Source organism: Pongo pygmaeus, chromosome 19 (assembly GCF_028885625.2).
Source record: "Pongo pygmaeus isolate AG05252 chromosome 19, NHGRI_mPonPyg2-v2.0_pri, whole genome shotgun sequence".
Taxonomy (NCBI): Eukaryota; Metazoa; Chordata; class Mammalia; order Primates; family Hominidae; genus Pongo; species Pongo pygmaeus.
In genome coordinates this window covers 26,760,522-26,785,741 of record NC_072392.2, presented here as the reverse complement: position 1 = coordinate 26,785,741, position 25,220 = coordinate 26,760,522, and the positions used below count along the sequence as shown (strand labels likewise).

At 36.4% G+C, this 25,220-nt stretch overlaps 1 long non-coding RNA gene across 1 annotated transcript; it reads left to right on the top strand.

Annotated features, from left to right (window-relative positions):
• The first annotated feature begins 418 nt into the window (after positions 1-418).
• On the top strand, positions 419-14,275 carry LOC134738675 (uncharacterized). The gene is made up of 4 exons (XR_010124596.1): positions 419-1,044; positions 4,557-4,623; positions 6,123-6,245; positions 11,355-14,275. It is a non-coding gene; the product is annotated as an uncharacterized LOC134738675 (long non-coding RNA).
• The last annotated feature ends 10,945 nt before the right edge of the window (positions 14,276-25,220 follow it).

The following is a 25,220-nucleotide window of genomic DNA, read 5'->3' as shown; positions in this document are numbered from 1 at the left end:
TCATGGCCTTAAATTGAATTTTATATTAGCTATATATCATATTAATATGCAGGTAATAGCAGTTTAAAGATGATGTGATGCCTTAATTATATACTTGTCTAGAATAACAGGCAGCTTTGCAGAAGATTAGAGTCTATTAATAATATGCATAACAACTGGTCTCTTGACATTTAATTTTGAATCTGACAACTTTGGGCCAGTTGTTTCAGAATTCTCGCACAACCTAGGGTGCTGAAGAATGAATGTGAGGTATTTCAGTGATGGCAGTACATTTAAAACTATACTTAAAAAACACTTTTCAGCGATAAGTGGAGTTTTAAAAATATGCAATTTTATTATGAGGGAGTGACACATTTTTTGAGAAGGCTAGTTTTTAAACTGGAAGGACTGAGCCTATTTATTAAACAAGCCTAGAAATATCTGCAGGAAATATGAATAGAAACTGGTAAGTGCTTTGTAAATTATACCTTAAAGTTATATTGCTACTTACTTTAAGTTTTTTTATTTCAAGTAACAAACATGGAATGAGGTTAACTTAAGTAAAAAAAAAAAATTGCTTGAAATAATAAACTGTGGTTTTCCAAATCAAGGGAATATTATACAAAGAAAAGAACCTAGAAAAGGTAGTGGGGAGTTTGTAGGTATACTGAACATCATTTTCTTAATCCTTATGCAAGAAAGAATAAGCTAGAATTTTTGTTCTGTCTGCTTGAAAGTGGGATTCCCAGGAAATAAGCCTAATTAATGAGCTTTAATTATACATCACATATTCAATAGGCGAGTGGAAGAAAATTTGATTGACAAAACCCATTGATTGTGGGAGGGGTGGATATTTGAAAAAAACAGAAAACCAATGCTGAATTGCAAAAGTTTTGTTAATGTATAATTCATTTTGAAATCTCAACTTCATTTACATTTTTAGTAACACTACCAAAAAATTAATCAACTCATTATCTTCATTTTATTTTGAGGGAAGATGAAAAACAACTGCCATCCTCATAATCTTCAATTTACAAAAAATCATCTTGTTCTTCCAAATTTTCGGTAAGTTCCTGAAATTTCAAATATTTTCCCCATAACGACCTTTGTGCCTGACCAAGAGCAGTGATATATTATATATTGACAATAATATTATTATCCATTTATTTAGTATATATATCGGGGTATATTTCTGTGGGAAAGGAATAGACAATTAAATACTGACTTTTATGTGTCAGAAATGCTATTGTATTTAATAATTAAAAACATGCTTTGAGACACACATTAAAATTATTGATTTATTAATAAGAGAAAAAATTCAAAGAGATTAGTTTCTTTAATTACTCACAATAAGAAGGAAGAATGTGAATGAAATATAAAATTCTTTCCTATACACTCCTCTATTTTATTCTGTTAGGTTATTTAGAAAATAAAAACAGGAATATCATGCTGTCTTCAGAGAAATTATATTTTGGTCAGTGGTATAAATCATGTAAATTAAAATGTATTAAGTGCAGAAATATGTACAAAATTGTAGATACACTTTCATTTTATTTATTTATTAGGAGACAAGGTCTTGCTGTGTCACCCAGACTGGAGTGCACTGGTGCGATCTCAGCTCATTGCAACCTCCCAATCCTGGGTTCAAGCGATTCTCCTGCCTCAGCCTCTTGAGTATTTGGAATTACAAGTGTGAGCCACCATGACTGAATAATTTTTGTATTTTTGGTAGAGAAGATGTTTCACCACATTAGCCGGGCTGGTCTCAAACTCTTAGCATTAAGTGATCTGCCTGCCTTAGGCTTCCAAAGTGCTGCAGTTACAGGCGTAAGCCACTGCACCTGGCCTATAGATAACTTTCAGAGGATAAAAGAGATTATTTTGGTATGAGATGATGAATCAAAGGATTCTTTGTAAAAAGTTTAGAATTTGATAACAGCAGACACATATCAGATGAAAAAATATTTTATGTGTAAGGAATATTGTGAGTTAAATCAGTGGGATGGGAAGAATTTAACGTGTGGGTTTTAACGTGAGAATAATAACAATTTGTAACTATTTTATATCCAGCATACTCTGTATGAAATGGAGAAAACTTTTTCTATCAAAATGCTCTAAGAGGAAAAATATTAGAGCAACTATTTTTACTAATATGCTTAATAACATAATATTAAAAATTTTGGAAGAAAGTTTCCATCCTACATTTCCATTAAAACTAAAATAATAAATTTCAATGAAAATAATCCCTACTTGGGTTTTGCAAAGGAGAAACTTGAGTCTTATTACTGTAATTTTCATCATTTTTAATATACAATTTTAATGTTTTTTAAAATAAACTTTCTTTTCTAGATACTAAATATTTTTGGCTCACCTTTTTCTCATTTATAAAATTCCTTTGGGCTGAGGAAAAAGTGCTTTTCAAACTTTACAGTATTTTATAAACAACAGAGGTAGCATTTTATCTGCTACCATTTTACACTTCACTGCTGCACAGAAGTGAGGAGGCCAAGTCATTTGGGGATCTGGGCATTAACTTTCTTACAAGAAGGTTACTTTCCAGTATTGGACAAATATAGAGTTTTCCAAAGAGGCATATTTCATTCAGGTTGTACAATCAATGTCAAGGTCCCAGAAGGTCATTCTCCTTTTCAAGTCAGTTGGAATGACATCTGCCTCAAGCAACCTAGAGGCACAGCTGATTGTTCTAGTTTTATAGTAAGAATATAAACACTTCCTGTAACTTATGATTTATGTCAGTATAACTCTAGTGGTAGAAGAGATGCATTTGGGAACAAGAAGAAATAGAAAGCAAGTTTATTTACTTAAAATATACTTATAATATTTTAAGTCTATTATTTAAAATATTATAAATAGAAATATATACACATGGCTATTAAAATAAGTGTGGTTTTAAATTTCAAAGCCTCATTGAAGAGTTGGATGACAGCAAGGGGAAAACACTTAAGTCCATGTTCATTGCTAGGTTTCTAGATTGTATTTCTTACAATACTGCTTATCTTTGCATAAAAAATGAACAAATCAAAACCACATATATATGCCATTGCACTCCAGCCTGGGCAACAAGAGTGAAACTCCATCTCAAATAAGTAAATAAATAAATAATCCCTTCATATATATATATATATATATCCCCAATAGAGAACTCATAATTCAACCTGATACTTGTTATTCTTATTTTTGTTTTTGATGTTACAAGCTCTGGTCCAAGCCTGGACAAAACTTTTACTCCCAATTCCCATTAGCATGACCATATGCTGTATTTCTTTCCTGCTCAACAGGAAATAATATGCAATGTGGTGCTTTTGCTTAGAGGAGCTGTGGAAGACGCAACTAAAACAAAGAAGAGAGTGTAGATTCTTACAATAATCCAAATTTTGGCTCACATTATTTCCAAGCTTTCCTTACATTAATGATTTAAAAGAAGATCTCATTAATCCTCTTGCAACTTGAAAATATATAATCTATTCCACCTCAAAAGATCACAAGTTGAAAGGGAGCCAGATCACAGAATCAAAGCTCAGCCAATAGTTACTCCATACTATAAAATATACAATTGTATTAAAATTGGAGCAGATTCCTGAGGCAGATATTATGATTACAGTTTAGTCTGTTGCTGTATGTAAAATACGATGTAAGACCAAATTCAGGGCTTTGCTACCTACTGATAATTGCAGAGTGCCTGGTGGGTACAGAACATGAGAAAGTTGTGTGGTTTTTAACTAACCTATCACCTTCCTTAAAAATAATCACTTCAAGCCGGGCACGGTGGCTCACGCCTCTAATCCCAGCATTTTGGGAGGCCGAGGTGGGCAAATCACCTGAGGTCAGGAGTTCGAGACAAGCCTGACCAACATGGAGAAACCCCATCTCTACTAAAAATACAAAAAAAATTAGCCAGGCCTTGTGGTGCATGCCTGTAATCTCAGCTACTCTGCAGGCTGAGACAGGAGAATTGCTTGAACCTGGGAGGCAGAGGTGGTGAGCCGAGATCATGCCATTGCACTCCAGCCTGGGCAACAAGAGCGAAACTCCATCTCAAATAAGTAAATAAATAAATAATCACTTCATTCAACACAGATGCATTAAAAGATTTGCTTTATGTTTTTTAATGACTTGCTTGGAAACATTATTTTCTTACATAAGCCCATTAAAAGAGAATAAAGCTTTGATATGGATGATAAATTTAGAGCATGTACAATTGTTATTTACTCTCTTGGTGAATCACAATTTCCATGATGTTACAATTGACAGGTTAATTTCACTATTTTAATGATCTTTGCAGTTCACAAACACACACACACACTTTTCTTTATTCTTGAGTTTCAAGACAAGATACTTTTGCTGATCACGTTTGATACGGTTTCACTGTGTCCCCACCCAAATCTCATCTTGAAATCCCATGTGTTGTGGGAGGGACCTGGTGGGAGGTAATTGAATCATGGGGGCAAGTCTTGTGCTGTACTTATGATAGTGAATAAGTCTCATGAGATCTGATGCTTTTAAAAAGAGGAGTTCTCCTGCACATGCTTTCTCTCTTTTTGCCTGCTGCCATCCAGGTATGACATGACTTGCTCCTCCTTGCCTTCCACCATGATTGTGAGGCTTCAACAGCAACCTGGAACTGTAAGTCAAGTTAAATCTCTTTCTTTTGTAAATTGCCCAGTCCTGGGCATGCCTCTATCAGCAGCGTGACTAATACAGTAAATTGGTCCCAAGAGTTTGGCGCTGCAGAAAAGATACCCAAAAATGTGGAAGCTACTTTGAAACTGGGTAACAGGCAGGGGTTGGAACAGTTTGGAAGGCTCAGAAGAAGATCGGAAAATGTGGAAAGTTTGGAACCTCCTAGAAGCTTGCTGAATGGCCTTGCCCAAAATTCTGATAGTGATATGGACAATAAAGTCCAGGCCAAGTTGGTCTCAGATGAAAATGGGGAACCTGTTGGGAACTGGAGCAAAATGACTCTTGTTATGTTTTAGCAAAGAGACTGGTGGCATTTTACCCCTGCCCTAGAGATTTGTGGAACTTTGAACTTGAGAGAGATGATTTATGGTATCTGGTGGAAGAAATTTCTAAGCAGCAAAGCATTCAAGAGGTGACTTGGATGCTGCTAAAGGCATTCAGTTTTATAAAGGAAGCAGAGCATAAAAGTTTGGAAAATTTGCAGCCTGACAATGTGATAGAAAATAAAATCCCATTTTCTGAGGAGAAATTCAAGCCAGCTGCAGAAATTTGCATAAGTGACAAAGAGCTGAATGTTAATCCCCAAAACAATGGGGAAAATGTCTCCAGGGTATGTCAGAGGTTTTTACCGCAGTCCCTCCCATCACAGACCCAAGGCCTAGGAGAAAAAGTGGTTTCGTGGGATGGGCCCAGAGTCCTGGTGCTATGTGCAGCCTAGGGACTTGGTGCCCTGAGTCCCAGCTGCTCCAGCCATGGCTAAAAGGGGCCAATGTAGAGCTCAGGCCGTGGCTTCAGAGGGTGCAGGCCCAAAGCCTTGGCAGCTTCCACATGGTGTTGAGCCTGTGAGTGCACAGAAGTCAAGAATTGAGGTTTGGGATCTTCCGCCTATATTTCAGAGGATGTATGAAAATGCCTGGATGCAGTGGCACCCAGGCAGAAGTTTGCTGCAGTGGCAAGGCTCTCATGGAGAACCTCTGCTAGGGCAGTGCGGAAGGGAAATGTGGAGTCAGAGCCCCCACACAGAGTCCCTACTGGGGCACCACTTAGTGGAGCTGTGAGAAGAGGGCCACCGTCCTCCAGACCCCAGAATGGTAGATCCATGGACAGCTTGCACCATGCACAGAGAAAAGCTGCAGACACTCAACGCTAGCCCATAAAAGCAGCAGGGAGGCAGGCTGTACCCTGCAAAGCCACAGGGGCGGAGCTGTCCAAGACCATGGGAACCCACCTCTTGCATCAGCATGACCTAGATGTGAGACAAGGAGTCAAAGGAGGTCATTTTGAAAATTTAAGATTTGACTGCTCTTCTGCATTCTGGACTGGCATGGGGCCTGTAGCCCGTTTGTTTTGTCTAATTTCTCCTATTTGTAATGTCTATATTTGCCCAATGCCTCTACCCCAACTGTATCTAGAAAGTAACTAACCTGCTTTTGATTTTACAGGCTCATAGGTGGAAGGGACTTGCCTTGTCTCGGATTATACATTAGACTGTGGACTTTTGAGTTAACGCTGAAAAGAGTTAAGACTTTGAGGGACTGTTGTGAAGGCATGATTGGTTTTGCAATGTAAGTACATGTGATTTGGGAGGGGTTGGGGCAGAATGATATGGTTTGTCTGTGACCCCACCCAAATCTCATCCTGAATTGCCATGTGTTGTGGGAGGGACCCGGTGGGAGGTAAATGAATCATGGGGGCAGGACTTTCCTGTGCTGTTCTTGTCATAGTGAATAATTTTCATGAGATCTGACGGTTTTAAAAAGAGGAGTTCCCCTGCACAAGCTCTCTCCCTCTTTGTCCGTTGCCATAAAGTACATTCTATTTAGAAGACAAAGAATAAATAGAAAAACTATTTAGGAATATCATGCTAAAAAGAGTGTTATGAATTTGTCTTCTGAATTTCTATGAACATCAGTAGCAATTCATCAACCAATATTTAAGGGCCAGATATGAATCAAAATCTACTGGATATTTATATTACCATTACATTGATTGAAGCAATGAGTATTATTTGGTTGTAACCAAGGGTATAATTGTGCAAGGTCATGCAGACTGAGAGAGTACCTTATCTTGAAAGCATTATTTTTAACTCTCAGGAAATTATGTAGTTAATTGGAGAAACTTGAATATTTAACAAAATTAGGAGAAGGAAAGTTTTCTTGGGAGGGAAAGTAAAGTGAATATGCAAGATAAGCAGGAATCTTGTAGACTATCTTGTGGCAGATACTACCATTATTTCTATTTTAGAGATAAACAAATAAAAACATAAAGTAATATATCTAAAGATGTGAAGCTAATCAGTACCAAATACTAGCAAGAATGATTAAAAAGACCCTATCAATATCAGAAATGTAAAATATCAATTTATGTCTAAAAGCATATCTTTATGTCTAATACATATCCAAGGTATAAGAAATAGAGAAAACTAAAGCAAAATATTATAATAAAATAATCTTCATATATATATAAAAGATACACTTATAATTCAGTTGGAAATATATAAAAAAATTCAAGCTATGGAAAACTTTCCATTGTGGATTTATCTTCAATTTTTAGATATGTATCAAGAAATAATTTATAACTTTAGAGTCTTACTTAACTGAAGCATGATATTTTAAATTTAAAGGTAAAATAGAAATTATGTGAATCCAGAGTTAAGTAGTATTATGTTAATTGCACAATCTTACCAGAATTAACAAACTCAGGAAATGAATGTTAAATTGAACTATGGCATATAGTCAAGCTTTTAATTCATATTTCTCTCACAATTCTCATTAGGAATTAGAGCTGGTCTGGCTTTTTACAAATCATCAACATTGCCAAGATAGTTTGAAATAGTGCAGTGTTTCAGGGCAGAGAGGTTCATAAGGTTTTATTAGGTCCCACGGGAGAACATCAACTTGTTCTATTCTCCCCCAAGAAACAAACAAATTCACTCAGTGAAAAATCCTCTGTGAGTGGATCTTTGCACACTGATAAGGAGATGGTACAATAGTTGGCATTATAGAACTTTGATGATGTGGAAGAAACACATGGAAGTCATACCTTCTGGGTAAATCAACAAGGTTAGTTAGACACAAACATATTTTTCCCTACGAGACTAATTTTGTAGAGTTTAAATTCCACTTGTAATTATAGAGAAAAAAGTGGCAAAATATATACCATCTGCATTTATTCTTGACCAAGAAAATCCTGAAAAGTATAATACTAAAAAATCAAAAAGGAAATGCTCATGCAATGTAAATATTAGGAAGTTTCCAACTCAGGAATTGAGGTATTACAGAAAGAGTAGGAAGCAGCTACCTACATCAAAGCAGGGTGAATTAAACAGAAGAAATGAGGTACCATTAATTAGGTTAATGAGGAACCTTTAGTGGACTGGTTCTTATACTTCTGAGGGGAAATGATATAGATGGAGTTGGAAAGGCCATGGGAAGCTCTAAGATTTCAGCTGTAGATTTGTTATTTTAGTCAAGCAAGCTGAAAGAAAGTATTTACCAACCTTTGGTGAATATCTTGAAAGCTACTGTTTCACATATGTTGTCTGGTGTTTTAGTTTTGGCAGAACGGTCACTATGGTTTGGGCTGGCATTGGAAGTTTAGAACAATTTGTCTTAAAATATTTTCATTTGCAAAATTCAACAACACTGAAAGATGCTACAAAATGTAGCTTGGCCCGAGATGCTTTTCAAAAATGCTTATTGAATAGCATTGGAGCTTATATAAATTATTAATTTCAATTATTAATAAGTATTAAGATCTAGTAAGAGTTTAATACAAAGTGATTACATCTTTCCAAATCAAACTAAGAACCTCTTAATCATTTTTCGGTAACATTTTTGGATAACTTTTTTGTAACATTTTCCAAGAATGGCTAATAGCATGTTCGTTTCATTTTCATAGTCAGATACCTGCGATTCATTTGAAGAATTCTCATACATTTAGTCAAGAGTTTGATCTTATTTTATTTGAAAATAAATAAACATTTATTTGCCCTGGAATTATGTTTAATTTTGGCTCCAGGAGTTATGTAATAAACCATTGGTATAATTGAAGACTTCAACATTGGTCTTCCCATTCCATATATCTTAGTGTTACTAGTTCCTTCTCACTTTTGAAGAATTTTTTTTTTTTTTTGACGGAGTCTCGCGCTATTGCCAGGCTGGAGTGCAGTGGCATGATCTTTGGTTACTGCAACCTCCGACTCCCTGGTTCAAGTGATTCTCCTACCTCAGCCTCCAGAGTAGCTGGGATTACACACACCTACCACTACACCTGGGGGTTTCACCATGTTGGCCAGAATGGTCTTGATCTCCTGACCTTGTGATCCACCCGCCTCAGCCTCCCAAAGTGCTGGGATTACAGGCATTAGCCACCACGTCTGGCCACTTTTGACGGATTTTTAAAATTTCTATATGACTTTACATCATCTAAATTTTAACTCAAATGCACTCAGGTGTGCATTTGTTAACATTTTATTTTTTATTTTTGTGGCTACATAATATGTATTTATATCTGTGGCATATGTGAGACATTTTGATATAAGTATACAGTGTGTCAAAATCACATCAGGACAAATGGAATATCCATTACCTCAAGCATTCATCCTTTTTTGTGTTACAAGCAGTCTGATTATGCTCTTTTAGTTATTTAAAAATGTGCAATGAATTATTGTTGACTGTATTCACTGTGGTGTGCTATCAAATTAGCATAATCAGAATAACTTCTTAACCTATCTCCGTATTTTACACTGACGTTGAAAAGTCAGTTCCATAGAAAGCAATATTTCAATTCAAATAATACATTATAGTCTTGTTAAATGTTATTTAAAATGTTACAGTGAAGAATATGAAGAGATTACATAAAATTTTCCCCCAGTTTAAAATAATACTCAAATGCCTAAATATATCAGAACTATTTCTAATGATGTATTTAAGTTTGTATATCTTTACTCACAAATATTAGTTGAAAAATAAGACAATCTTCTATTTATTTATACATATTTACAAATGTAAGCCATTACCTATTAGCTGGCAATTTTTAAAAAAAATAATAGGAATATATACCTTTTAACTTGATCATTCATTGATACTATTGACTACAAGAATAAAAATATATAAGTAAAAATATAGATTTTATATAACCAATGCCAAATTATATGTGCATTTATCAAACTTTTGGAGGCTTTTACATGAGAGGGCTATTACAATCACTCAAAAAATTTTAGAATATAAAAACTCTCTAATTTCAAGGAATGTAAATCTTTTAAGAGGCAGGCAAGTGAAAAGTTGAATCAAATTCATCAGAGGAAGGCCTATATCAAAATAATGGATAATTATTGAATTTTGAGAATTTTTATTAGAATTATTACTTGAAACTTTGTCTCTGTCTATGGCTTAATTTTTTGTTATCTTATGTTTTTTGAAAAGCATATTTTATTTTTTAAATTTAAACAATATAATTAAGTACAAATTATAAAACCCTTCCATTGGCTAAAGTTATTAATGTATTTTTAATTATTATGGGTACATAATAGTGTCTATATTAATGGGGTACATGTGATGTTTTGATAGTGACATACAATGTGTAATTATCAAAACAGGGTAACTTGGATATTAATCACCTCAATTATTTATTATTTCTTTGTGTTAGGAACATTCCAAGTCTACTTTTTCAGTCATTTTAAAATATACAGCAAACGACTGTTATCTACAGTCACTCTATTGTGCTACTGAATACTAGATCTTATTCATTCTAGTTGTATTTTTTGTGCCCATTGGAACCATTTCCCCTCTATCCCCTTGTTCTGCTACCCTTCTCAGCCACTGAAAACCGTCTTTCTACTTTCTGTCTGCATGAGTTTATTTTTTCAGCTTCCACGTATGAGTGAAGAGGTATAATATTTGTCTTTCTGAGCCTAATTTATTTCACTTAACATAATGTTCTTCAGTTCCATTCATGTCGTTGCAAATGACTGGATCTCTTTCATTTCTATGGCTGAATAGTGCTCCATTATGTATATATGCTACACTCTCTTTGTCCATTCATCTATTGATGGAAAATTAAGTCAATTTCATACCTTGGCTATTGTGAATATTGCTGCAATAAAGAATTGCTGCAATATTATTGCTGCAATAAACATGGAAGTGTAGATATCTCTTTGATATACTGATTTACTTTCTTTAGGATGTACACCCATTAGTGGTATTGCAGGATGATATGGTAGTTTTATTTTTAGTTTTTTTTAAAAAAGCTCCAAGCTGTTCATAGTGGTAATACTACTTTACATTCCGACCAATGGTGTATGAGATTATTCTATTCTCCAAATCCTTACCAGCATTCTTTATTGCCTATTTTTTGCATAAAAGTCATTTTAACTGGGATGAGATGATACAACTTAAAATGACTGTGAGAAAACCGTACATATTAGTGGAACTAAAATCAACAAAATTGATCGTAGCCCGTGTTGCTGTGGATGGAGAACAAATAAAACTCTCACACATTTGGGTAAAAAATCAAACTTTATAACCACCTTGGAAAATAGTTTGGCAGCATCTTCATACATTGAATAAAATACCTGCCAGCTATTTCATCCTTAGATATTAACCCAAAGTAAATGATAATATATGTCCATACAAAAACTTGTACACTAATCTTCATAACTAATTTTTTCCTAGTAGCCCAATACTGGTCAACAACCCAAATGTCTATGAATAGGGGAATGGTGAAAAAAATGGACATATCCATACACTGGAAGAGTATTCATCAATAAGAGAAAAACTCTTCATACATGCAACAACATTGATAAATCTCAAGAATTATACTGAATAAAAGGAGTCAAGCTATTACCTGCCTCCAAAAAGACAGTATTAAATGGTTTCATGTACGTAACATTATAGAGATCACAAAGTATTCCATACTGACAAAAATCAGGGCAATGCTTCCTTGAGGATGAAAACTAGGCAGCATTAGGAGAGTGAGACTGAAAGGAACATGAGAAAACGTTTGAAGGTAATGGATTTGTTCACTGTGTTAATACAATGCATTTTTACGTGTAAGACTTACCGACTTCTATAATTTAAATACGCACAGTTAATTGTAAAAAAAGTATGAGTAAATAGAAAAGAAGCCACAAGTCACTTGACACTGAATAAATTTTTCAAAAAAGTTATTGTAGAAAAGGGAAAGCCTTATCTATGCTGTAAAAGTTAAAGGACATGCCACTAGACTAGATGCATAATGTGGGAAGGAGGGGAGAGCATTCTAGGCAAAGGAAGCAAAGGAGGAATAAAGCATTAATGCCAAGGAGTGTTGAGAAGGAAGTGATAACACTGGGATGAAAAACTACAACAAGGTGAAGAACAGCTGTGAACATAACATTGGTAGATAGATTTATCCTCTAAGGGATGGCAGTACAGTAAAAGATTTCCAGAAAGGTTCACATAATAAAATGAGTGTCAGTGTTAGTGAAACAAAAGTCCTGGCAGAGAGTAAGACTGGAGGGAGAAAATATTAAGACAAACAAGAATATGCAACTTTAAATAAGATAAATATAAATATTTTATTGTTATAACACCTTATAACCTATTGACCTTATGAACTTTAAAATCATGTAAAATATAAATCAAGAATGTTCTGTATGGTGAGATTATAGAATCAAATAGCAATTCAAAGACCCCAAATTCCAAAATATATTCCAAGTAGCATAATTTTTTTTGTTACTAAGTGTAAAATCTATTTCAATCATATCTAAGCAGCTTGCTCATTAGAAATAGCGTATAGTGTTCTCAGCTAGTAAATGAGTCTGTCACGTTTCATTATTATTATTATTAAAGTATTATTAGTATCTATTTTTTCCCTCAAAGTCATAACAGCCTATTCACTAGATAAAATCTGCTAACTTTTCCAACGTTACACTTAAAACAAGTCTTTCTTCTGAATTGTTTGATGGTGACTTTTGAAAAGAACTATCATGAGATAGACAAAAATAAACTACAAAATACACATTTATAAAATATAATTAAAACACAATGTCACATGAATCTGGAATTAGAGAAAATAATGAGCATATAAATAGAATCTGAGAAGTATTACCCTTGAAAATAATGGTTGTATCATTTGTAATATATGTAATATTCATAACATTCATCTTGTGGGTTTTTTTTTTTGCTTTTAAACAAACTGAGACAGTTTTGGATTTCGTTGTTTCATTTTACTTATAAGTGACACATATTTGTACATATTTATGAGTTAAAGTATCATGTTTCAATAATGTATGCATTGTATAATGATTAAATCAGTGTGATTAGCTTATCTTTAACATTAAACATTTACCATTTCTTTGTGATGATAGCATTCAAGATCATCTCTTCTAGTTATCCTGAAACATACAAAGCATTATTGTCAGCTATTGTCACCTACTGTGTGATAAAACACTAGAAGTTATTCTTCCTGTCTAACTGTAACTTTGTACCTAATATTCAGATAGGCGAGTAATTTTGTCATATATGTAACCTGGTCTAAATGAACAGTAAACAGTGATTGGCCTTGGTTTATTATGTTGACTAATAGAGAGATCAATGGTCACAATAATCTTTATTCAAATGTGTTTCCATTTGTAAGAAAATTTTATTTATAATTTAAAAGTGCTCAGCTGTGCTTTTCTATATCGTTTTGATACCATTGTCCACAGTTGTATGCTTTTGATGCAAATATTTTAGATTATTCAAAAGTCTTAGTAAGGAAGGTTAAAATTACTACATATTAATACATTATCTGGCATGTTTATTATAACCAAATAAAAAAATTTATTCCTCTTTTAATAGAATTTTAAACACATGTGAGTTGTTCTTGTATTCTTTTATGAAAAATGCTCATTTCAAGAGAACATATTTTAAGTCATATTTTTATCAAATATATTATTTAATTAAAATTTTAATGTCATTTCAAACTTTATTCAAACCTAATTCTCAACCTCTAGCCTGCTAGTCATGATAGTCTGAAATAATAATGACATAAAATACTCTGATGGGACAAATAAATTACTCTCACCTTTCTTGGGGAATGGAGAAAGACAAAACACAGAAAAATCAGTAAAAGATATAAAAGCAGTTTTCTGGAGTTTATTGGTTATAGTTACTTGTCACAAGTATCTGTGTTCATCTGAGTCTGTAATTACGTAGCTGACTCTCTGAAAAGGGAACAACACAGTGATGAAAAGAGAAAACTTGAAATTACACAATTAATTACATACTATTTCTCCTAAGGCTATATATTACACCTAAGAGAGCCTGAGCTTAAAGGTTATACTACTAATTCTCTTTTCAAATGGTACTTTTATTAGCCATTAAATATCACCATTAAATATCACCATTAATGGCTATTTTATTAGCCATTAAATAATCAGTGTGTGATTATTTTTAGCCTTGTCTTAGAAATTGAGAACCTAAGACACTAAAATGGGTTAATGGCTCTAAATCAGACAATATATAAAAATCCCAACTAATTGGTTTTTATAAATTGTTTGGATCAAGATAGATGCAAAAAAAATGAGTACAAAGCTTCAGGGAAAAACACATTAAATAAATGTGTGCTGTACAATAGGAAAATTATAAAATATCAGCTTTTGTACTCATCTTCTGTTCAACATCTTTATCTTGAGAATGAGTGGGCTACTTCTGTAGTGAGGGAAACTCCCAGTAGTTAATCTGTTCCTAGTCATATATATATATGCCATCATTACATATATATACGTATATATATATGTGTATACATATATACGTATATATATGTGTATATATATATACGTATATATGTGTATATATATATATATACATACGCCATCAGACATCTGAAATTTTAGATATATTAGTGTATTTTATTGAACATATTTATGTTAGGCAATATTAAAAAACGGGGATATCCATTGGCTTGTTAAAATAAAGAATAAAATCCAGACAGTACTGCAATGAAAGTTGCCCGCTAGTAGGGGTGTGTTTTTCTCACTTTTATATAAATTCAGAGTTTGAATATAATATTGACCAATACATTGATACTGCATATAAAATAATTTAAAAAGCAGCATATCATCAGGCAGTATACAAATCTTCCGGGATACATAGTATTGGGTGTGGCAGATATTGTGTATATTGTGTGTGGATATTGGGTATTGGGTGTGGGCAGAAGCTACAGAAGAACTTAGGAAGTACAGTGGGTCAGGGACAGATGGTACAAAAAGAGTTATCACAAAATTTGCATTTCATATTTGGGTCCAAACACACACACACACACTCTTATACAACTGGATTTGATACTTTTTGATGCTTTTTATAGACTTTTTTAGGAACGTGCCCTTAACCCACGCACACAAAAGACCTCGCTCAAGTTAACACAACTTGTCATTACAAGCAGAAGAAAGCAAAGCATTGTGGTAGTTCATCTTGGAAATATCTGTAAGGTCTTTATCTGATCAGTTGGCTTCTTCTTATGTTTTTAAAACAAAATAGAATTTGGAAAATGCAAGCTGTATATTATATTTGTAATGAATTTTATCCTTCAAAAATGAAAGTGAGTGACTTCCCTGTAGTAAATATTTAAATATTTCAACAATTCTAATACTTAAATAGTGGATTGTAAATTTATTACTGAACTAAATAAATTCTTCAAAGGTATTTTATTTAGTCTGTAAAACATTGTCAGTTACCTAGCTTTATAATTTAAGGAGTTTTTCTTCATCTATAATAAAAATTTTAGTCTCTGAAACTATTATCAAAATTGTATAGTTATATATGTTTGATTTTCTAGAGGAGCATATACTCACCATAAAGTGTTTTATATCATCAAGAAGAGTAAAGGAATAATAAAATTATTACCATATTGTAGAGTTGCTACAAATAATATGCTATGCTGCTGTTTCAACAAAACTGTCTATACTTTTTTTAGGCAAGTACCTCATTTCTGATATATCAGATTAATGATTATGAAAACTGTAAATATGTGAAGCAGGTATGAAGCAATACATTTTTTTCTACTTCTTAAAATCTGGAAACATCTTCGTATCAGGAAATGTCTTTACTCTAAGTGATGTTTAGAATAGCCACCCTTTTTAGTAATGCAAAAGGGATGAAAATGCCTTTTACCTCATGACTGATTTCATTTAGGTCACCATTTTTATACTTGTTTGATATAAGTTATTTAATTTTTTATTTTAATTTTATAATATTGCATGTTCTCACTTATATGTGAAAGCTAAGAAGGTTAAAATCTTGAATAAAGAATGGAATAATGGTTTCCAGAGGCTGGAAGTGTTGTGGGGAGGAGAAGATGAGGAGATATTGGTTAATGGGTAAAAAATAAAGTTAGATAGAATCAATACAACCTAGTGTTCGGCACAGTAGGGTGACTATAGTTAATAATAGTTTATTGTATATTTCAAAATAACTAAAAGAATGAAATTCGAATGTTTCTAATAAAAAGAAATTATAAATGCATGAGGTGATATATATCCCAGTGATTCCAATTGGATCACGATAATGCATTACATTGTAAGCTTGATTTTTAAACATACATACATTTTGAAGAATCAAATAATCTACAAAATTTATCTATTACAAAAAAAAAACACAGTAGCCAACTCGAGCTCTGTTTTAATGACAAAAACAGAAAAAACAAGGAAAAATGAGAGTATAAGCATGACATTTAGAAATATAGAAATTATATACAAAAGTACACAGCTATCCCAAGGTACGATGAGTGGCCAGCTCCTCCCTTCAGCTAAGGCACTCTCAAAAGGCTGGCAGCTCAGGGCTGTTTGCAGGTGGCCCTCCCAGCACTGGGAGTAACACATAATCCTGTACTGAAGGAGGATCTTGACAGTGTCACGTGGCTTCTACCCATTCCCTACTTTGGTGCTGGATCACCTTTTGTTCAGAATTGCATATTATTTCCTTTCTTAGTATCTCCTTTGTTTTGTTGTATGCTCTACTGTAGTTTCCTAAAGAAAAGTCCATAGGAGTTAAGATTTCTGAGACCTTGTACATCTGAAATCTACACTTAGCTTTCAACTAATTGTTAGCATGGGACATAATTTAAGTTTGGAAATCAAATTTGCTTCAGAAGTTAAAGTCATTGCATCATTCTCTCTCAGCTTCAGAGATGCTGTTGAGAAATCCAGTGTCAATTTAACTTTTCATCATTACTATATTAGCTTTTCCTCTTTGAATTCACCTAGGATATTCTCTTTTTTCCCGAGTAATCTTAAATTTCAGGCTTATTTGCCCGAGAATGGATCTATTTTCATCCATTTTTTGTCTCTCAATGGGACCTTGCAACTTAGAAATTTAAATTATTTGTTCAATGATCGTCTACTCTCTATTATATCTGTGTTCTTTCTAAGTATTCCATTATTAAATTAAATTTACAATATATTAACTATATATTCAATAATATATTAAAATATATATTAACATTATTATCAATGCATTTATATTATGCATTACATTATTATATTCTATATAATATACATCAGGGGTATTTTATTAATGTATATTAAAATTATGATGTATAACATATATCTAAATATACATATATATGTTTGTTATACAATGTAAATGTATACACATACATATATGTATAACACGTATATACGTGAGTGCATGTGTGCATGTATGTGTACATATATGTAGTTAAAGTAAAATGGAGATGACGACTGGAGAACCCCTGAGTAGACAAACCCATTAAGGCCTCATTAGTGATATTATATTAATCTTGCTATTAAGGCCTCATTAGTGATATTATATTAATCTTGCTATTAAGGCCTCATTAGTGATATTATATTAATCTTGCTTGGTTTGTAAACATAATTTAACTTGAGCTGTCTCTCCTACATACCCATATTAAAGAAAACTAATATTTAAGGCTAACCAATCAAAAGCCATCAGTTAATTATAGTTAATTATGAATGTCGCAGCAGGATAGACCTAATAAGGCCTTATTGGTCTATTTTTGTATTGATAATAATGTTAATATATTTGACTTTAATGAGTCAGAAATTGTCGTTACTTGACTTCCATGTTCTCTGTGTAAAAGCCTTCCCCTGGCATTCCTTCAGCACAGCCACTTTTGGTTTAGAGCAGCCTTATTCATGAATCACTGCTTGCTACAATTAAGTGTAGTGTTATTGTGCTTTTCTTTACACTTTAACAGACAAATTGTATATATAGTTATATATAAGCATATATCAATATACATATACTTATCATGTATAATTTGTCTATATTATATTTGTATATATGGTCTACAAAAGTTCTGGTTTGGTTTGCAATTTTAAGTTTCACTTTTGTTCTTAGAGTATCACAACAATATCTTTCAGTTTTTCCACTAAATTTCATTTCTCTGCTTAAATTCTTTTGTTCTCTGAGTATTTATGTAGTACCATAATCTTGTTTCACAGACATGATAGCATTTCTTTTATCTCGGAAATGGTGATGAAAGTTTTTGCTTTTTTCTGTTTCTATTTTATTTTTAGTTACCTCCCTTCATAGTCTCTGTTTTTTCCAAGTGGCTTTCTTTAAGTGTCTCTGTTTAATATTAGAACATTCCTTTGGTATCTGTGATCTTGACACATGTTTAAGACAGAGTAATTAAATCTTATTTGAGAATGTGTACACAGGCATGCTGTTTGTGGATTGCACATGTGGTGACCTAGCTAGACAATATTACTGCAAAATACCCAGAGTCAATGTATCAGGTCATTTTTGAGGGAATAATCAGGTTTCTGAAAATATAAATCTTTCACTCTTTAGCTGCCCCTACTTCCTATTTTGGTGTGGTATTCTTCCTCTCAATTGTGGTAGAACTGTGGCCAGAAACATTGTGGTCCAGATACTTTTTCTACCTGATTGGGTAATAAATTTCAATTTTCTAAGATGATGAGAGACAGCCTCTTCTGATTGTTTGAAGTAGAAAATCCAACTTTCAAGCGATCTTCCAAGTTTCACCCTTTCTCCTAACCTACCTCATGTTGCCAGTTACTGAACCCTGCAAATGTTCCACAGTGCACGTCACTTTGCTGCTCAGCAGTCCATGCTGCCACTTTAGGATTTTACTTATTATGGCCAATTGACAGTTACCATTAGGCTGTTTTTTCTTTGCTTGAAATACTTTTGCTATTATTTCCCGTCCTAACTCTCAGAAAAAACAGATGCAAATGTTTGTGTTTAAAGCAACGGCTTCAAACTGGAAATTCACATTTACTAAAATTACCTGATTTAGCTCTTTAAAAATAGAGAACAATTTAATTTATTTATATTATTATGTATTTGCAGTAACACTTTAAACTCCTTTATAACGTGTGTATGACTGAATTCCAGTTATCCCAGCATCATTTATTGAGAAGGGAGTCCTTTCCCCATTGCTTGTTTTTGTTAGCCTCGTTGAAGATCAGATGGTTATAGGTGTGTGGTTTTATTTCTGATTTTTCTATTCTGTTCCATTCATTTGTGTGTCTATTTTTGTACCAACATCAAGCTATTTTGGATACCGTGGCTTTATAGTATGATGTGAGGTCAAGTAATGTGATGCTTCTGGCTTTGTTCTTTTGGCTTAGCATTGTTTTGTTTATTTGGGCTCTTTTCTAGTGCCTTATGAATTTTAAAATCATTTTTTTCTAATTCCATGTATAATGACATTGGTGGTTTGATAGGAATAGCAATGCAAATTGCTTTAGGCACTGTGGCCATTTTATGATATTGATTCTTCCAATCCATGAGCATGGAATGTTTTTTCTATTTATTTGTGTTACCTCTGATTTCTTTCAGCAGCGTTTCGTAGTTCTCCTTGTAGAGATCTTTCACCTCCTTGGTTAGCTGTATTCCTAGGTATTTCATTTTCTTTGAGTCCATTGTAAGTGGAATTGTGTTCTTGATTTCACTCTTAGCATAGATGTTGTTGGTGTATGGAAATGCTACTTATTTTTACACATCGATTTTGTATCCTGAAACTTTACTTATAATGATTATCAATTCTAGGAGCCTTTTGGTAGATTCTTTAGCATTTTGTAATAGAATCATGTCATCAGCAAAGAGAGTTTGAATTCTTCTTTTCCTATTTGGATATCTTTTATTTCTTGCTCTTGCCTGATTGCTGTGTTTAGAATTTCTAGTACTACATTGAATAGGAGTGGTTAGAGTGGACATCCTTGTCTTGTTCCCAGTTCTCAAGGGGAGTGTTTCCAGTTTTTGCCCATTCTGCATGGGGCTGGCTGTGGATTTGCCATAGATAGCTCTTATTATTTTGAGATATGTTCCTTTAATGCCTAATTTTTTGAGGGTATTTAATATTGTTTTTGAATTTTATCAAAAGTCCTTTTTGTGTCTTTTGAGATAATCATGTGGTTTTTATTTTTATTTCTATTTATGTAATAAATCTCATTTATTAATTTTTATATATTGAAACAACCTAGCATTCCAGGAATAAAGCTGGTGGATTAGTTTTTTAATATGCTACTGGTTATTTTCGTCTCTCTAGGTGTGATTTTAGGTTGTCAATTTCAGATCTCTAACTTTTTCATATGGGTGCTTTCCACTATAACCTTCCAAATTAACATGGCTTTAGCTGTGTCCCAAAGATTTTGGTATGTTGCATCTTTGTTTTCATTTGTTTCAAATATTTTTTTATTTCTGCCTTAATTTAAATTTTCCCCAAAGTCATTCAGGAGCAGGTTGTTTAATTTGCATGTAATTATATGGTTTTGAAAGAGATTCTTGGTATAAATTTCTATTTTATTGTGATGTGGTTTGAGAGTGTGGTTGATATAATGGGTTCCTTAAGGATCCTTGCAAGGCTGGTCTGGTGGTAATGAATTCCCTCGGCATTTGCAAATCTGAAAAGGATTTTATTTCCCCTTCACTTTCGAAGCTCAGTTTGGCAGGATGTGAAATTCTTGGTTGGATTTTTCTCTTTAAAAATGCTAAATATAGGTTCCCAATCTCTTCTGGGTGGCAGAGTTTCTGCTGAAAGTTCTGCTGTGGTCTGATGGGGTTCCCTTTGTAAGTAACCTAACCCTTTTCTGTAGTTGCTTTAATATTTTTTCTTTCACATTGATCTTGATGAATCTGATGATTATGCGTTTTGGGGATGGTTGTCTTTTCCACTGTCTCACAGGAGTTCTCTAAATTGCCTGAATTTGAATGTCAACCTCTCTAGCAAGGTTGGGGAAATTTCTTTGTAGATCAAAGAACTATATGTTTAAAAAACACATAGCCGAGTGTGGTGGCTCATGCCTATAATCCCAGCACTTTGGGAGGTTGAGGTGGGTGGATCACAAGGTCAGGAGTCTGAGAGCAGCCTAGCCAGCATGGTGAAACCCTGTCTCTACTAAAAATACAAAAAATTAGCCAGTCATGGTGGCATGTGCCTGTAATCCCACCTACTTAGGAGGCTGAGGCAGGAGAATTGCTTGAATACAGCAGGTGGAGGTTACAGTGAGCTGAGATTGCACCACTGCACTCTAGACTGGGCAACAGGCGAGACTCCATCTTAAACAAACAAACAAACAAAACCAATAAACAAACAAAAGTCTGTAAAAGTAGTAGAAGAAAATACAAGTAAATATGTTTATAAGCTTGGGTAAGGAAGAATTTTTTTTTTTTTGAGACAGGGTCTTGCTCTGTCTCCTAGGCTGAAGTTCAGTGTCTTGATCACAGCTCACTGCAGCCTTGAATTCCTTGGCTCAAGCTATCATCCCACCTCAGCCTCCTGCATAGCTAGGACTCAGGCATGTGCCACACTAAGCTAATTTTTTATTTATTTTTTAAATTAATTAATTAATTTTTTTTTGAGATGGAGTTTCGCTCTTGTTGCCCAGGCTGGAGTACAATGGTGCAATGTTGGCTCACTGCACCCTCTGCCTCCCGGGTTCAAGCAATTCTCCTGCCTCAGCCTCCCGAGTAGCTGAGGTTACAGACATGTACCACCATGCCAGGCTAATTTTGTATTTTGTACAAATACAAATTTTGTATTTGTAGAGACAGGGTTTCTCCGTGTTGGTCAGGCTGGTTTCGAACTCCCGACCTCAGGTGATCCACCCGCCTCAGCTTCCCAAAGTGCTGGGATTACAGGCGTGAGCCATTGCGCTGCTAAGCTAATTTTTTTTTTTTTTTTTTTGAGGCGGAGTCTCGCTCTGTTGTCTGGGCTGGAGTGCAGTGGCAGGATCTCGGCTCACTGCAAGCTCCGCTTCCTGGGTTCACGCCATTCTCCTGCCTCAGGTTCCCAAGTAGTTGGGACTACAGAAACCCGCCACCACTCCCAGCTAATTTTTTTGTATTTTTAGTAGAGACGGGCTTTCACCATGTTTGCTAGGATGGTCTCATTCTCCTGACTTCGTGATCCACCTGCCTCGGCCTCAGGAAGTGCTGGGATTACAGTCATGAGCAACCTCACCCGGCCCTGCTAAGCTAATTTTTTAAATGTTTTTGCAAATATGAGATCTCCCTGTATTGCCCAGTTTGGTCTCAAACTCCTGGCCTCAAGTGGCCTTCCTCATGTGGCATCCCAAAGTGCTGGGATTACAAGTGTGAACCACCACACCTAGTCCCAGAAAGATATTTTCAAACAAGAAATAAATCACAGCCAGATGCAGTGGCTCACACCTGTAATCCCAGCACATTGGGAGGCCTGAGGCTGAAGGATCACCTGAGGTCAGGAATTTAAGACCAGCCTGGCCAACATGGTGAAAACCTCTCTCTACTAAAATACAAAAATTAGCTGGGCGTGGTGGCCAAGCCTTTAATCCCAGCTACTCAGGAGGCTGAGGCAGGAGAATTGCTTGAACCCGGGAGGTGGAGGTTGCAATGAGCCGAGATCATGCCATTGTACTCCAGCCTGGGCAACAGAGCCAAACTCCATCTCAAAAAAAAAAAAAGAAAAAGAAAAGAAAAAAGAAATAAATCACAAAAAAACAAAAAAAAAACCACTAATAAATTTGACTCCATCAAAAATTAAAACTTGGCCAGGCGTGGTGGCTCATGCCTGTAATCCCAGCACTTTGAGAGGCTGAGGTGGGTGGATCATGAGTTCAGGAGTTGGAGACCAGCCTGGCCAACATAGTGAAACCCTGTCTCTACCAAAAATACAAAAAAATTAGCTGGGCGTGGTGGCGGGTGCCTGTAATCCCAGCTACCTGGGAGGCTGAGGCTGGAGAATCATTGGTTGAACTAAGGAGGCAGAGGTTTCAGTGAGCCAAGTCACGCCATTGCACTCCAGCCTGGGCAACAAGAGTGAAACTCCATCTCAGAAGAAAAAAAAAAAAAATGCATATCTTTCAGCTCAGCAATCCCACTTCTCTATTCTCAAATAATACACATATGTATGTATAAAGAGGTATGTACAAGAATGTTCATTGTGAACACTCTTAGTAATAGCAAAAAAACTGGAAACAATCATAATTTCTGTGAAAAAAAGAATAGCTAAATAAACTATACCCACACTATGCTATTCTACATAACAGTTAATAATGAGGATGTGTATGGTGATCTGCCCGGAATCACAGTGGCCTCTGCTCCCAGCTTCTTCCTCCTGGGCTGCGCCTGTTCATCACCTCTTTTGCAAGCCCTACCCCAGGCCCACCCACTGTCGGTCCTCCCTGAACTCTTGACAGGCAGCTGTAAGGTTGTTGGCACCTGCCTGCAGAAAACCCTGCACCCTGCCCCACCTTCAGAGGCAGCCCCCTCCCTCCCACGCTCCACCCTGTTCCTGCTCAAGCTCAAGAAGAAAAATGGGCCACTGCTTGGGACCTGTGATGCCTGGCCAAGACGGACGCCCAGGACCTCAGCATTTCCTGTTATGTCTCGTGGAGGCATTGAAACCGCAGGGCCTCGCCCAGGTGCACACAGCACCCCACAGAATCTCCAATCCCAGCCCTTCCCCAGCACTACGGGCATGGGACCCCTGGGCCCACTGCCTGGGCAGCTCTTCACTCCCTGCAGTGGGTTGATTTCAGTTGGGTTTGGGGTGGCACGGGGTGGGAGTAAGAGGCACCCAGGTCCGAGTAAGAGAGTAAGAGACACCCAGGAAGATGGTCTCTGGCAGGCTTAGTGCCAACAGCGCCACCTACCAGTCAGCTTATTTGTATAAGCCTCAGGTGGCTCGGGCACAGGAGAGGGAACGGCCCCCCTTAAAGCTGGATAGAGCCAGCCTGGGGCACCTTTTTGTTGTAGGAGGCCCACCCCAAGTCAGGCAAGAAGAGGCATGGGTGGGGAGCCCAAGGGCACAGCTCACTTTGGGGTCCAAGGGACTCAAAATCACTCCCTGGTGGGACCTGGGGCAGGATTTCACCTGCTTCTGCTTCAGTGACTCCAGTGGGTTCTATCACTTGGGGGCAATTAGGAAAACAGAAACCACGCGAGGTGAATCAGAGGGATTTAATGCAGGGGTTGAGCTGGACAAGTGTGAGCATCAGTTCCATGATGCAGAAGCAGCAGCTGTGCCCATGTGGAGGAGAAAGGGCTGAGAGAAATTTATGGGGACCTGGAGCTCAGGGGAGGGGGCCTGGCTGGGTCTCAGAGCTCTGAGGAGGTACTGGGGGTTCCTGAGCCATGAGGGGGGCCTAGATGTGGTGTCAGAGCTTGGAGGAGGGACCTGGCAGGTGCGTAGCCAGCTGAAGCAGTGGTTTCTTAGTCTAGAGGAGGAAGCCAGATGGGGTCTCCAAGCTCAGAGGCGGGGGCTGGGCAGCACTATCTGGAGCCGTTTTGAAAGTGACAGGAAACCACACTGGAAACGTGGCAGTCACCATGCCACACCGGCTGACCTGTAAGATAAACGGAAGTTATTGTGCCCACATTTCTGCTTTGCGCCCTGACCACAGGCTGCCCCTCTGGGTGGCAGTGTGACTGTGCTGCCAGCGGCTCCTCCCCGCGAGCAACAGGAGGGTCATCCTGAGGTCAGAGGGACAGCCCTTCCCTGCGGGGCTGATAGATGTCGGAGGCTGTGCCCTCCTGCTGCCATGGACCTGGCCGAGATGTGCCAGGCCTGCGCTGGTCGAGACTTCATGACTACCCTGGGTGGTTATCTTTGCATCAGGGGTCAGCTTGGCACAGAGAGATTAAGCTCACAGGGGGTCACACAGCAAGATGGGGGACTGGGGTTCATGCCCCAGTCCTGCCTTTCTGTCACTCACAGGCTGGTGGGAAGAGACCATCGCTGTTCCCTGTGGGAGCCCAGCAGAATAGTGCCAGGACCCTGGACCTAGGTGGGGCCCTGGGACTGCTCCCCTTCTCAGCAGGGACAGCAGGCCTCAGTGGTGTGGGGTTTGCTCCCTGCAGCAGCGCCCCTGCTCAATCCTGGGGTGCACTCTGCTTTCCTTTGAGGGGAGGAGTGCCGAGGATCACCTGGCTGCCTGGAGAAGAGGGTGACGGTCAGCAAGAAAGGCAGGGTCTCCAACAGATGTTGTTCCTCAGGCACTGGGAGCCTTTGTAGGTTCCTGAGAAGAGAAAGAGCCATGTGAGGCAAGCGGACTTACCTGTGGGGTGTCTGGGTGATTTCTGCTC